At 39.1% G+C, this 12,508-nt stretch overlaps 1 protein-coding gene across 1 annotated transcript in view; it reads left to right on the forward strand.

Annotated features, from left to right (window-relative positions):
• The window catches only part of CDH20 (cadherin 20), a 308,871-nt gene that overhangs the window by 47,312 nt on the left and 249,051 nt on the right, over positions 1-12,508 (forward strand). Inside the window, exon 2 of the mRNA XM_048939692.1 lies at positions 2,442-2,650. The gene's annotated coding sequence lies outside the window, so the exon portion shown is untranslated. The remainder of the gene's footprint in view (positions 1-2,441; positions 2,651-12,508) is intronic.

A 12,508-nucleotide genomic window follows, 5' to 3' on the forward strand; every position in this document is an offset into this window, starting at 1 on the left:
ATTTTTTGTCCAACTTCTCCTGTTTGACAAAACAGCTTGAGCTTTGTGTTCCAGAGTAATCTTGTGTCTCACCGAATTACGCTCTTTGTGAGAAATGATTGATCTTTTCCAGTTCCAGATCTCCTCTGGCACAAATCACTAATCAGATTTGTAAGTCAGAGAAATCAGTTCTATCCCACTGTTCTATTGAAATGATCAGTAAATTACTAGGATAGGCCACATAAACATGCCTAGCAATGTTAATAAAGCTGGAAAATGGGTTGTGTTTCAGGAAAATACACAGGCAGAAGCATGGTTGGAAAATAGGAGTCCTGAGACTTTGTTCTCAGAAAACGATGAAACTGTAAGCAGTTGTTGTAAAAGCACTCTAGAAACCCTTTTGTTTCTTTGTGATATAGAAACCAAGAAAGAGGGAGGTCTGGGTTCCTTTGATTATGGAAGCTGAAAATCTGTCTGTACTCTTGATAGCTGGGTAAAATTACCTGAAAAAGAAAGGGTAGCATTTGAATAGAAAACCATAGCCATGTATTTATTAGTAAGAAAAGTATCACACGCAGGAGGAAGTTCTTGAGGGAAAAGAAGCAAGCAGAGTTCATAGTTGTTCACCAGCTATATTCCAGAGTCTGGAATTGGAGTTCTTGAAATTAGAGGACTTCAGCTGCAAGGCACCATCAAGAGACAGTGGTGAGAGAGGAGCAAAGCTGGAACTCATTTTGGACTTGGCTTTGGGAGGACTATAAGTTTTGGTAGTTTTAGTAACAGCCTGCAACCTAGCACTGAGGAGAAAGGAACAGGCAGCTTCCAGAGCTCTATGCAAGGTTTTGCTTTGCATGCTGTACCGTGATAAGCAGCAAGATGCAAGCTCAAAGCTTAGTTCTCTATAAAGCAAGGACAATGTGTAGCATTCCCATTGAAGTCAGTGATCCGATAGTACATAGAACACAGTACGCATCCTTCAATTCTGTCTCTTCATTATAGCATTTCATCTATTTTGTAAGGTGTAAAGATGTACAGAATGAATTGCTGATTTATTTTTAAGACCCTAAAGCGGAATCAACAAAGTACAAAAAGAACTGAATCCAAATGCAGGCACTGATAGCTTAAAAAGATTGGTTTTGTAGTCCACACAGAATGCTGCAGCTGCCTGTAGGAAGGATGTGAGGAATATATTTCTAAGTAGGTTGAGAACATTTGGGCTTAGTAGAAATTCATGAAAAAAGTCTGACAACAAATGCATGGCAATAAAATAGTCCATTGGCTTTTTTTTCTAAATCATCTTTTGTGTATAATTTCTCTTGTAAAACATGATGAGCTTTCCTCTATAGAAAGGCTGTGCCAGCTAGATAATAGCTAGAGGTCTCTCCTCCTTTTTCTCTCTGCAGAAGCCAAAACACCCTGGAGTCTCACATATCAAGACAGTATCACCTTTGTGGGGCCTGAGGATGAACAGACTAAGTCTCATTATTTTGCCAAGATATACACAATACTGCTGAAAAGTGTATAATAACTTAGAAAACTATTAACACAAAGTTTATGGCAGTCATAGACTCAGACATTTCTAGGTCAGTGTAAGATTTCTGCTGTCAAGAGTTCCCGAGCCTCTAGATGATGCTGTAAAGAAAGATTCACTCACTGTACTTGAACAGAGAGTGAGAGAGAGTGTACTTTAGCCTATTTCTTTGCTTGCTTGGTTCCTTATCTGTTTTCTGAAAGCTGCTGGAAAGCAACAGAGATTTAGCTGCCAGGTCTGAACTGCAGGGGTGGAATTGGCAGTAGTAAAAGCAAAAAGATTCAGCAAATAAAAGATAATATAGATCGTCTCCTGTTGTGCCTGTTTTCAAATTACTGTGTTTAAATGAACTTCTTGTTCTGCAAGCTGTCTTTAGTCTCTCACTTGCTGGCCTCCAATGACCTTTCTCTGATTTTCTTTTTCCTTTATAGTCTCATGGCATTGCAAACTTTTATCTGCCCTGCTGTAATTTAATTATGAATAAATTCAACACATACTTTTAATCTTATGGGAAGTCTCATCTCAATTTGTAGATGTTTAGGCAATGGAATAGAATGTAAGTTAATGCATTGTGCAATAGACTACTACTACATGATTTTTTGCCTTGTGAGTATATATAGGTTGCTCCAAAAGTAATTTCTGCTATTTACTTTGGTGGATACTACAACAGATACAAAGAACACAACATAACTATTTGATAGAGCAAATTCTCAGCTATTAAACACTATTTTTCAACATAGTCACCACCATTAGATATGCATTTTTGCCAGCCGAGAACAAGAGCCAACATGCTACATGGCTTGTCCTTCACATTGCTGTCTCCACTGCTGAAATGCACCACACTCCACCTCACTGTGTTGACATCCACTGTTTGGTCTCTGGAAATTTTCAGCAGGCACAATGTTAATATCCTATCTCTCCCTTTCTTCAGTACTGTATGGGAACTGCTGAGTCATGGCCTGAACCTCTGATTGATCACCTGAGGTGCACAATGAGTCAGCCACAGGATCACAGGTGAAGGCAATTCACCTGTGCTGCTGGAAGGGATGGAGCTTAGACCCATTTAAGAGCTGACTACTGGCAAAAGGATTTTTTCTGAAGAGCCCTCCTCTGGAGTTTTGCAGTGAGCCCAGGACATGGGTAAGCTTTCTATCTTTTATCTTTTTGTCGTTATGATCTGCTCTGCCAAACTCTCTTGTTTATTTCACGATTACAGCATCTTTATATTCGTTGACTATACAAGTACATACCTAAGATCTGAAAAAAAAAATCCTGGTCAGATTCAGTGGGAAAGATTATTTTTCTTATTTCTGTAAATGAAATCAGCCTAACGTAAACACTTTTCACCTGAATTTTGATGTTATTCTATGTGATATTTTTCTTAAATGTTTTTTTGGCACATGCAATTAAAAAGAAAAAGAAAACAACAGTAATAACGTGTAATGGAAGAAAAGTGCGCTGGAGTTGTTTGGTTTTATTTTTAGTTTTTTTTTTCCCCCTCCCCTCTTTCTCCTGTTTTCGTTACTTTAGAACTTTCAGGGCAGCTCCTGGAGGCTTTTGAGAAGCGTGCGTACTGCTGGCAGAGTGGTGTGTTTGGGACTGTGTTCATCTGTGCTAAAATGGGTGAGAAAGGGAGAACTGTCTGCTGTGATCTCATCATGACATTTCCCTGCTCAAACAACTTTAGTAGTCTGACATTGTCTGCTAGAAGGGAAAGGTTATCCAGTACTCCCTGGTTCCTTGCTGTTCAGTGACTAAGTAGTACTCAGCATTGTTCCAGATGGGAAGCAATACTAACGAGTCAAAAGAGAAGGATAACAGGCTACAATTGCTGAAGGGTGATCTAGAGCAAGTAATTGTTGAAAGGTAGAGCAAATGACCAAGGGTCAAGAGCTACATGTGTTGTTCTTTTTGTCACCATGTCATCAAGGAGGACTGTCAGAGGGTCTCTTAGTTGATGCCCCTTGAACTGACTTTACATTGATTGCCAGGGTGTTGTAGAAGTACCTAAAGAACTTGTAATGCTTAATGTAATTATATTCATAGCACAGAGTGTACCTTGCTTGAAATACTTGAATATCTACAGCAAAATAACAAACTGAACATGGAATTCCTAAGTCTGATGTCTCTAGACAAATAAGTACTTACAGTCTTTTCCACTCCTAGTTAAACTGCTTGTGCCAAAACTTGAACTGCACCACTTTCTGCATGTGTAGTAATGAACTTAAGAGTCAACACAAGTATTTGGAAGATAGGTTGTTCATCTCCCCTTTTGGCTTTTAATTTTTATGAGATGGACTTAACAAAACTGCCCCGTTCATCTGACTATGACCAACTGGGAGAACTATGTCTTGTGAAAGAGTTTGAGGTATGTAAGTGAAAGGCACATTGCTAATTTTAAATGCAGTTATTTTATTGGAAAAGTATACTTCTACTAGCAAAAAAATTTTTTGCAAAGTTGAGAAAGTAAAGCAAAGAAGGGAAACTTAGGGATGTGTTCTTTCTCATTCTTAATATGAGCAGCGTTGTATATTTGAGAAGGTTTGAAACCTGCTCTGATTTTTCAACTTTAACAGTGTGCTTTCCTTCAGGGCTGCATATATATTTTTCCTTTCACCTCCTCTTTCTCTTGGTGGATCTCAGTGCTTTCCATTCATTTCTTTTCCTGTTGCAGTGTGAAATGTGAAGGAAAGTGAAGAGAAACGTGCTTCTTACAAACTCTTATCAACTAGAAGCAATGCATATTGCCTAGTGTCCCAGGAAAAACTATAAAGGAAGGAATCTGAATCCTACAGGTCCATTATTATTGGCCTGTGGCATTGTTATTACTCAGCAAACAAAAAACCAACAAGACTAGAAATTGCAAGAATAAGACTTAAAAAATGCATGGCCAATGGCATTCAGGTGAATTTAATGCTAAGACTTCATTTTCTCTTGATATTTAGGTTTCCCAGACATTTACTTGGTGCCTGATTTTTATTGTTGTTGATTTTTTTTTGTGTATTATTATTATTATTATTGTATTCTTTCTTGTGTTCTCTCAATAGCAAAGCTCTGTATGTCCTTCAGCTCCCTAGGTAGTTCTTTCAAAATATCTCCTATCCAAAGAGGAAGTGGCTGGAACCACTTCTGAAATTCACTATGCTAGGACAGGTATTAAAACCATCAGGTAACCGTAGAAGGTAACAATTAAAATTTTCCACTCCATCTGCATCTCCAATGCAGATGGAGATTCCAATCTCCACATTGGAGATTTCCAATCCATCCATGCATCTCCAATGCATGGAGAGTAGCTTCCCAGAGTGCAAAATGCCACTGAGGAGCTTTTCAGAGGTGCTGTCTCCTGTTGGTGTTAAGAGCTTTTAAAATTCCTGTTAGCAATCAGCTTCTTCTACGTTCCTCTCTTCTGAAAGTGGCTACAGGCATCCCAAGAGAAAACAAGTAGTGTGGTATTGATAGGCTAACCAGTCTTTATTTGCTGTAGAGTAGCAGAAATCTTTTTATAGGTCTCACTGCGGGTTCATAATAGTTATTGCAGATAGATTGTACATAGTGACTTGTGGGAGCTACATTTGGTCTTTTTCAAAGGACCGAATAACTGAGGAGAAAATATTTATGGTTCAAGGTAGCTGAGCAACCCAGAATTCATTGTTTTGCACCAACTTTAGAATTTATTTTAGAAGAAAGCCATTTCTGACCAGCCTGAGGAAAAGCTAATTTCACAGAGAAAGTTGCATCCAAGCCATTAGTGATTGCTGAGATGCACTTTCCATAGATTAAAAGTCAGTCTTCTCTCTGTGATTGTGGACTCATTTGCAAGTAACTGATTTGATCAAACACACCAACTTGTGTTTGTGCTCCCCAGGCGTGGGACAAGGATGTTGTTAAGGAGGATTTTGTCAGGGCACTGTACTCTATGTGGTTTGTGTCTTTTCTATAAAGGATAGCTGCTCACCAAAGACACCTGACCCTTTTGTATAGGTATATTCAGCATCCTGGGTGTAACTTGAGTTATTGAAACTGCTCAGCTGTTACAGTAAAAAAAAAAAAACAAAAAACAAAAAAAAACCACGTTACTATACAACAGTGTTTGTGACAGTTTTGAGTTAAGTAAGAAAACTGTGGAGTGTTTTCTATATTTATGTCTCTTTGAAATGTTTCTTTGCTAATTTATGCCACCCACTGGGCAATCTGGCTCTCTGCCATCTTTCCTGTTGCCCTGCACAACTATGTTTGTAAGATTGGATGGTATAACCTAACAATTTACTGTTTTCAAGTGTTCAAAACTTCTCTCAGGAGTATTATGTATGTTTGGGTGTTTGTTTTTTTTTTTTTTCCTAGGCTTTATCACATACACAGCACAGGTTAGGTTTTCCTTACTTCATAACACAATTCCCTAATTCTTCTGTATTTTTCTAAAGTTTATCAAAAGGAGCACCTCTGAAAATGCACATGGGCCTGACACTGCATATGCCTATGAGTAGCAGTGCAGCTGGGACTCCTAACAGTGAGGTCAGTGGGCTGTAATTATTTCTTTACCCACTTTCTACACAGTCACTGAGAAGACATCTGTGCTCAGGCCTGCCAGCTGCCAAGCAACCTGGCTCTGGTCCATGAAAACACTTAAGTATGTGCTTATCTTGAAACAGGTATGTTGAACTATATCTTCAAAGAAACACTTTGCATATTTAAGAGCTTTGTTGATTCAGTGCCTAAAGAATACAGCATTTTTTTCAAAAGGAAGCTGTCTGTACCTCTATTTCATCTTCTGTCCTTTCTCCTGTCCACTCAGAGCACAAGTGCTTGAGGCAGCAACCATTTCTCATCCTCTATGACAGTATGTGCAGCATTTAGCGTTTGGGGATTTTTATCTGAACTGAAGCTTTTAATTGTCTTCAGTAGTTGCTGCTACTGTTCTGAGAGGAGAAAAGAGAGGAACTGTGCTTTTCTTTGTAAACGCTCATCATTATTCTCACTTCTTTCTCTTGCTCTCCTTTGCTTTTGTTAAGCATTCTGCTTTTGAGAGGCTTTCATATTTCAAGCTGCTGTTCAGAAATTCCCATGTGTTTTGCACATATATGTATGAAAACACTATCTTTAAATTTCTTGTTTCAATAAGATAATGTTGACAAGTGGGGGAAAAAAAAGACATTTTACTCAAGCCAATGAACTTGACTGCTGGGAACATAATAACTGAATATGCCAAGTTGGAAGGGACCTGGAAGGATCACCAAGTCCAACTTCTGGCTCCTCACAGCACCACCCAAAATCCAAACCCTCTGTTTTGAAAGAATTGTCCAAATGCTCCTTGAACTCTGGTACTTAGGGCTCTGCTCACTGCCCTGGGCAGCCGTTCCATGCCCACCTTTCCCTGACCCCCAGCTGCCCTCCCCTGATGCAGCTCCATGCTGTTCCCTCGGGCCCTGTCACTGACGCAGAGCAGAGCTCAGCGCTGCCCCTCCGCTCCCTGTGAGGACCTGCAGCAGCCATGACCCTTTCCTATATTTGTAGCCCTCCTTTGGACAGTCTGACAAATTTATGTCTTCCTTATACTGTGACAACCCAACCTTCACCAGGTGCTGGAGGTGCAGCTGCCCAGCACAGAGCGCAATGGGACAGCCCCTGCCCTTGCCTGGAGCATTCCTGTGTCAAGTGCACCCCTGGGTACAGTTGACAGCAAGGAAGTCAGGAAAGCAAATATTAATAGACCATCTTATGCTGAGCAAGGTAAGAATTTTATCAGTGTCTCCCTGCGCCTTCAAATGTGATAAAATTAGCGAGCAAAGATTAATATGAAATAAAATTTTAGTCAGGATACTTCCAAGTTCTGATGGAAATTTAATTTGGAGCCAAGCTAAGCATCTCAAACAACAGTGCTATGATTCTGGATCACTATGAATTAGGAGTGTTATCAGCATATTGTAGCGGAAAAGAAGACAAAACTGTAAACAAGTCTGGATATGCCATCATCAAGTCAATAACAAAATTCAGAGTATGTTTCAGAGCTGTTTCCTTTAAAAGCGATTTAGAATGAGCTAGTTTCAAGGTCCTTGTAAAGTGTGGCGAGAGGGACATCTTGCAAATGTGCACACACAGAAGAGAAGACAGAGGAATTATTGTTTCCAGCAAGTCTGAATGAGAGGCTTGCAGAGTTTCTAGAGGTTCTGGAAGGTGGTTGTCTTTTCACACGTTATCATAGGTGGTATGTTTGTGGCAGTGTGTGTTTGATCAAAGGAGGTGGCCTGAATCCTTCTCTTGTACTTACTATTCATTTTATCTTTTTCTCCTGTGAGTTCCTGGTGAAAGTTGTGCAGTTTAAAAGATGTGCTTTGTCACGGAGTTGACTAGATCAATTTATGTCCGTGACAGGGGCAACAGGCCTCTGCCCTCCCCCCCCCCCCCCCCCCCACCCCAGTCCCACAAAAAATGGGAAGGAAGGAAGGGAGGAAAAGAGCAGCGGCAACAATCTATGGAGGAAAACTTATTTTACTATAATATTGGAATACAAGATAACACAATATATACAATTTAATTGAAATTGAGATTAATAAATCAGACGAGATGAGAGAGAGAGAGTTCCCGGGACCGATTCAAACCTGAAAAGCTTGGAACGGCTAGGAAAGCACCCTCCAGCACCCACTGCCAGGCAGCAAGAGAGCGTCCCCCCCACCCGGAAGGGCCAGATCCCGTGACTGCTGTAATGTACAGGGATAGGTACTTGGAACTGGGGCAGTGACACTTTAATGCCCCGTACACTACATGATGTTTTGATGTGGAATACTGAAACCAAACAAAAAACAAAACATAGAACCATGACAGCTTTTATGAGTATGTCAGTCTTGAAAATATTGTAGCCTTCCAGGTCCTGCAAGTATTCAGTATTAGAGTTCTTTCTGCTTTTTTGTCTATGCATTGAGTTAACAATATGAAAATGAATGGGAAAACTTTTTAGTGCATCCAGGATAAACAGGATGCTTGCTAACTCATCTGGTCCTTCAAATACCCTTATATTTTTACACTGTAATACACTATCTCACTTGCATACTGTTCTCCCTTCACTATTTTCTGTACCATTCTTTTAATTTTAAAGTATGTCCTTCTTCTACATTTCTGTAGTATCTACTCTTCTTCCAGACATGTATTCTGTGGTTTAGACCCTTTGTGCATTCTCTTTTTCTGTCTCATTTGTCCTTGGACTACTTTATTTTTCTCTTACTTTTCATAGAATCATAGAAAGGCCTGGGTTGAAAGAGACCCCAAAAATCATCTTGTTTCAACCCCCCTGCTATGTGCAGGGTTGCCAACCACCAGACCAGGCTGCCCAGAGCCACATCAAGCCTGGCCTTGAATGCTTCCAGGGATGGGGCATCCACAGCCTCCTTGGGCAACCTGTTCCAGTGTGTCACCACCCTCTGTGTGAAAAATTTCCTCCTAATATCTAACCTAAACCTCTCCTGTCTCAGTTTAAATCTATTCCCCCTTATCCTATCACTATCCGCCCATGCAAACAGATGTATCCCTTCCTCCCTTCAAGTAATGGAAGGCCACAGTGAGGTCTCTCTGGAGCCTTCTCTTTTCTAAGCTAAACAAGGTGAACTTTTCCTAAGACAACTTGCAGACCTCAGGATGGTATAATTTTAGCTAAGTTTAGTAACAGTCACTGATGTCAAAGTTATGCAAAATGGGATTTATTTTGATTTTGTTGTTATTGTTCAGTCACTTTATCTAGATTTTTTTGCCTTCATTTCAATTTATACTTTGTAAAAATAAAAAAATGAAAAAAAAAAAAGTGGTCAACTATAATGATATCTATCTGTAATCATTACTGTAACAGGGTGGAACTGTTAATTTGGTTTACAGCATAAATACCATTTTGCCTGCTTATACTCATTCCCATTCTAAACTCCTGAGATCTTTTGTTTTCCTAACATCTGGCCTCTTCTTAAGATCTTAATAATGTTTTTTGTATCCTCCCTTCTCTTAAGATGAATCTTCCTCCCTGCTCTCATTTCCACCACCTTTAGAAGAGCCATTCAGTGTTTCTGCTGATTAGAGTCAGACTGAATTTGCATAAGCCAGTGGTTATCTAACCAGTATTCCATGCTCCTGTTAGTCTGAATTATCTCGTTCTTCTTTATCTGTCAAATATAAATAACAATTCTTTAGAGAAATCTAAGAAGCAAACATGTACCTTCTGAGCTTTAAATATATTCACATACTTTAAAGGAGCTAAAGCTCACGTCTTCTTCCTACAAAAAGTCAATGTCTGTCTTACCTGTATCTTGATTGCCACCCTTTTTGCTCCGGCAGCATAGTGCAGATCGATCTCTTCATGATGGCAGTCCCTTGTAGTTTGTTTTCTGCATGTACACCAGCCCTTTAGAGACACACTTACTGCATTGTTCAGTGGCTATTGGCACAAGAGAAAAGAAATCAAAATGGCCTGTAGATGGAAATAACAAGGGAGATAAATGACTCTGACAGCTAAACAAGGGGACTGTGGTCTGTCCAGAAGTGAAATTTTAATTGGGGAGGATGTGATGGTCATACTGAGAAATAACATATTCATTTGTATGCAGTTACCCCTCTGCAATAAATGCACATCCTTTTTTACTAAGGTTTTAGAGAGCTAGGACAGGTGAGCATCTTTTACTCAAAGCCCATTAAAGGTGAAGCATTAAAAAGTGGCTTTGCTGTCTCTGTAATAATGCACAATGGGATAATGAGGCTAGTTCACAATGAATAAAGCGTTGCTCTCCACTATATTAAAATGAGTGGTTTTATATGTGATAAATGCATCAAATGGTTACACAGAGCTTGATAGATAATTGGCAAATCGTGTAACCTTTCAAGAGAAGGTCATCTCTTAAACTCTTATGTCTCAGCTATTTTAATTTCATCTTTGCTGTTATTTAAATACTTTGATACTCTGAGTCGGCAGCTGGATTTCTCTCATTTAAGTGTTATTCACCCTACAGTGCATCAGTGAAATACAGTCTCATATGTGACTTTTCCATGATATTCAATTGAAGGAAAGAAAGACTGTCACAAGCATAATTCTTTTGTTTGGAATGACTGTATCAGCATAGAATTATTATTTTTCTTTTAAATAACTGTCGCTTTTGTGTAAGTGTATTCTGAATCATCAAATCTTCTCCTTTCTCTTTAGTGCAAAATTCACTTTGATTATTTATCCCTTATAAAAATAGCTTTAGATAGAGATTTCTCTAATATTAATTAGAGAGATTACTGCAAGTGTTTGTGGCCATTAGGGATTAACTTTCCAGACAGCGGAGAGTAGGTATTGCTAATAGTCTAGTGTTTAAATGTGTAAATGCTGGATATTTTTGTTAAATAAAATGAAGAGCATTATTTTCTTCCTTTGATTTTGAAATAGAAGTATGTGAAACTTTCCACCTGAGTCAACAGGTAACATTGAATGCCTACTATATGCAGTCTGGGAGGCGGTCCCCTCACCAGTGCTTTCAAGTTTAAGAACAGCTATCTGCTGAAAAAAGTCATACATGAAGTTCATTTTCCATCACTTTGAAATTGTAGTTATCCTCTCAGTTTAACAATGCTAGCATCAGAAAGAGAGAATACCAAAGAAAGTAGTTACACTTCAGAAAGTATAGTATCTACCTCTTCCTGCCTGGTACATTTCTCCAACTTTTAACAGGTTTTTAACACATTTTAAAGGACAGATTTGCTGGAAGATGAGGTAATGGAAAGATGAGACAAAACGTGATGAAGTCTTGACCACCACTAAAGGGGTGTTTTCCTTTCATGACAGGCACTTCAACACAGGGCTGCTAAGGGAGGTTGATGTTCACTTTACTTGAGCAAACCCATAAATTTCCTTCATCTGCTGAATGACTCTGAACTGCCCTTACGAAACAGTTTAGGATATAGGAGGTTCATTTGAAAATGCATCTTGGGCTCCGCTTTTCCTAGCATGGGCCAGGCAAGAGGCAGAGCACTTGAACTCCTCTGTGACATTTCTGCAAGCTGCAGTGTAAAGCATTATTAATACTGTATGGAAAAGAAGTTCCACGGTGTCCATTAGGCTCTCATATGCCATTCACTTCTTACTGAAAATAAATACAAACTAAGGCACAGGCAAGTGGATTGCTCGCTTGGTGTCATGTGTTTGTGTCAAAATTTTTTTGAATAAAAATACTCTGATTTTTATTTTCAGACGTAAAACTGAACCTGTTTTCACTAAGTTCCTTTGTGTGCTCTGACATGGGCACTTAAATCCCTGATTCTGCGTTCAGGAAAATAAAATGTGAAAACTCATTTTCTGCCACAATGGAACGGTACATGAGAATTACTTACGTACGTAGTTTCTTTCTTCTAAAAAGATATTGTTTTTAGAGTAAATGTTCTGCAAACTGGAATAATAGAAGAATGGTGAGGTAACTGATTTATGCTTAGTAACTTCTAAGCAATGTATTGAGGAAACCTTAAAGCCTTGCTTGCACTGGGTTGCATGTGATTTTATATGTTTTCTTGGACTTAAGACAGGTCCATGCCAGGCAGCTTCACATGACCCAGCACCCAGAGCACGTCTTTGCAAATAGATTAACCTTCTGAAAGACAAGTTGTCTTTAGGCCTGTAGTCACACGAATCAGGAAGGCTGAGTGCAGAAAGTCTTGTCTTGTAAAATACAGGTTGCTCTGATCAGTCCTGAGAAGTGTCTGTAAATACAGAAACTACTGATAAGGCAGCATAGATATTCTTTCAGGCAAGACCTGCTAAAACAAAACAATGGTGATTGCTGTCATCAGCTCTGACTGACAACTTTGCAGCCTCTGGTTTTCAATTACTTGCACCTTTTCTAAGAGATGCACCTACTTGAGTGAAATTTCATTATTAATCTCTGCCTGAACATAAATACTTTGTTTCTAGTGTTTGAGCTTACAAAACAGTTATTTCCTTGTAAGCTGAAGAAAACTACAAAGGAAAATATAGTCTGTAATAGGAACAGGGTGTTT

This window comes from Lagopus muta, chromosome 3 (assembly GCF_023343835.1).
Source record: "Lagopus muta isolate bLagMut1 chromosome 3, bLagMut1 primary, whole genome shotgun sequence".
Lineage (NCBI taxonomy): Eukaryota > Metazoa > Chordata > Aves > Galliformes > Phasianidae > Lagopus > Lagopus muta.